The sequence below is a fragment of the Trichechus manatus genome, unplaced genomic scaffold (genome assembly GCF_000243295.1).
Source record: "Trichechus manatus latirostris isolate Lorelei unplaced genomic scaffold, TriManLat1.0 scaffold00107, whole genome shotgun sequence".
Taxonomy (NCBI): domain Eukaryota; kingdom Metazoa; phylum Chordata; class Mammalia; order Sirenia; family Trichechidae; genus Trichechus; species Trichechus manatus.
In genome coordinates this window covers 8,277,473-8,280,423 of record NW_004444043.1, presented here as the reverse complement: position 1 = coordinate 8,280,423, position 2,951 = coordinate 8,277,473, and the positions used below count along the sequence as shown (strand labels likewise).

Sequence of the window (2,951 nt, the reverse complement as noted above, 5' to 3'; positions counted from 1 at the left end):
TCCAAACAAAGTGTTTTCTATTTGTCCTTGAAAAGGTGAAGCTCTAAGTGCTTCTGATCCTCTCATGGAAATCTGAACTTCACCATTGTGGACGTAAATGACTCACTTACTCTTCATCTCTAGTTAGATCCATGGAGATGAAAGCTGAGCCGCGCTCATTTGATCTACTCAGGGAAACATTTCATATAAATGATGAACTCAACCACAAAAGAGGAAGGCAGGTCCTGGGCTGTTCTGGGTCTTTTACCATTTTTCTTCTCTATTTCCCACCAATCTTGGCTTTTATGCTTTCCAAACCCAATATGTGACACCGTAGGATATTTTTCTGCCTGATCCTTACCTCAAGCACAGAGAATACAACATGTCTTGCAGATTGTTTCCAGAGCAGTTTAGTAAACGAATCAAAATAAAGAAGCACTTTTTTCTTTTATAGTAATATTTTACATAGTTAAGTATGGGTATTTAGAAAAAGAAAATTTTGAAATATATACACACACATACATACAATATTAACCTATATGATATAGTTATAATTTGAAAAATAATTTGTGTTCAACCAAGTACCACTTTTATTTTTGTAAATAATTATTCTATTCATCCTATTTACTTGCTTCAATTCTGGCATATTGTTTTTCAGAATTAATGATTAAGTAATATATACCTATGCAATTTATTCTTGTTATCAAACGAAGGTAGTTTTATGAATGTAGGTTTTCATTCACAATATTACCTAAATTGCTTCCATTTCCTTTGTTGTTATTAGTTGCTGTTGAGTCACCTCTGACTCATGGCGACCCCATGTGTGCAGAGTAGACCTGTGCTCCATAGGGGTTTCCAGACTTCCCTTTCAGAAGCAGAATCCCAGGCCTGTCTTCTGACATACCTCTGGGTGGGTCTGAACTGCCAACTGTTGGGTAGTAGTTGTGCACTTAACCATTTGTGCCACACAGGGACTCCTTCTGTTGCCTCACAGGAAACCATTTTGATGATCCAAAATTTCACTGGTTCTGATTTCTCTACTTTATCAAATAATGATAATAGTTTACAATGCGTTCTGTAAGTCACTGAATATTGTGGCATTGCAATTTCTAAGCCAATATAGATGTCAGGTATCATCATCATCATCTATCATTAGTTTATTGCAAAATATATTTTTGTATTTTCAGAACTGAAGAGAGATCTGGCCAAAGACATCATTTCAGACACATCTGGCGATTTTCAGAGGGCTCTGGTTTCTCTTGCGAAGGTATAATTCAAATATTTTATGAAATTATTTTTCATGAAGACTAACATTTTAGATTTGCACTCTTTCTAGCAATGTGTAATTTACTCTGTTTTTCTAAAGAATATCATTGCTCTGATTTTAGGAAAATTAGGTAAATCATGTGATTCCCTGCCAGACAACATCTTACAATAGAACGGGTTTTTTTTTTTTTTTTTTCAGGGTGACCGATCTGAGGATCTTTGTGTGAATGAAGACTTGGCTGATGCAGATGCCAGAGTAAGCCTGCTAAAGTAATTTTCCTACCTTGAGAGGGGCTACCACTTGATGCTTTCCGTATCAAAGTAAATCTAAGATCTTCCAAGAGGCCCGCAGCTCCTTAATGTTCCTTCCCTGAATGAGGCACACCTTCCTGTACTTAAGCAGCCCAAGAAAGAAAGAAAGAAAGAAAACAACTATGTTTTCAATAGATCCTCTTATTCATCAAACCAGAGAGAATTGAAGGAGAGTTTAGTTTGTCATTTCCAAGGACTGATTTTTTGAGAACACTCTAAATTTTCATTTCCCAGGTAAAAAAACAGGGAACAGTAATTTTTTAGTAAGCAAACTGAAAAGGATAAGCACATCTAGCGATCTTTTAACAGCAACAGTTGGGATCACTTATGGATGTAAGTTGACACTGTAAAAATATTGCAGTGGGATTATAATAATGTGAACTTCATTGTCATGATGAATGTATATACTTGTGAGAATATGTTTGCATATAGTTTCAGTTAGTGGGCCCCTGGTTATTTAGCCACCGATCTGTTGGCCGCATTAGAAAAAGTTTGCCATTTTAGGACCTGAAATTTCTGTTTTTAAAGCAAGCAAATTATTATTTGCATATGTGTTCCTCATGGGAGCGTATTCTCTATATAAATTAGTCAAAATGAGTTAGTAGGCATAGAAATTTAGTTTTCTACCCCCCACCCCTTCACTGTACCAGTACATTATCTTACACGTAATAGACATTCATTAACTATTTCTGAATAAATGTATACATATCAGATTAGTTTACTGCAAAATTCCAAAATAACTTTTTATGTCCATGGGAAGCTTTATCACTTTAATAGAAACTGTGCAAGCAAATCAAAGGACAAAAGTTAGAGTTTGACTAATTGCCTATAATAAAAAAATTATTCTTATTTACTTGTAGTATTCTGAATTTGCTTTCCATTCGAAGAATATCAGGACTGTTATATAGATATTTATGGGGACCACATAGATTAGTGTGAACCAGAGAGATGATGGTAATTAACATTTCAGAGTGAACAGAGTATGCTTGTGACATTAGAGCAGAGATTACCTTTTTCATTTACAAAAAAAAGGAAACTCTATATAGTTTAGTAAGGTTAAATTATTTGTTTAAGATGGCATAGCTATTAAGTTACATCAGCATTTTAATTGAGAAATTCTAACATGAAAATTCAAGATCTAGGTTATTATTGAGTTATTGATTTGTTAGTACCATTTTCTGATAATTAGTTTTAACAATAAAGAAAGATTTTTTATTTAGAGTTCCTTGGCATTGTCTTGATATAGAGCATAGTCTTAAAGGAATTTAATTCAGCAAACGTTTATTCTGCAAACATATATTCCGTCTCCAGTGTTTGCAAGGCACCTTGAGCGATACTGTGGAAAATACTTGACAAACAAAACATGGTCCCTATGTTTAAAGAACTTGCAACCT

General features: G+C 34.3%; 1 pseudogene; it reads left to right on the top strand.

Annotated features, from left to right (window-relative positions):
* Positions 1-2,951, top strand: part of LOC101354700 (annexin A1-like) — a 19,635-nt pseudogene that overhangs the window by 11,574 nt on the left and 5,110 nt on the right.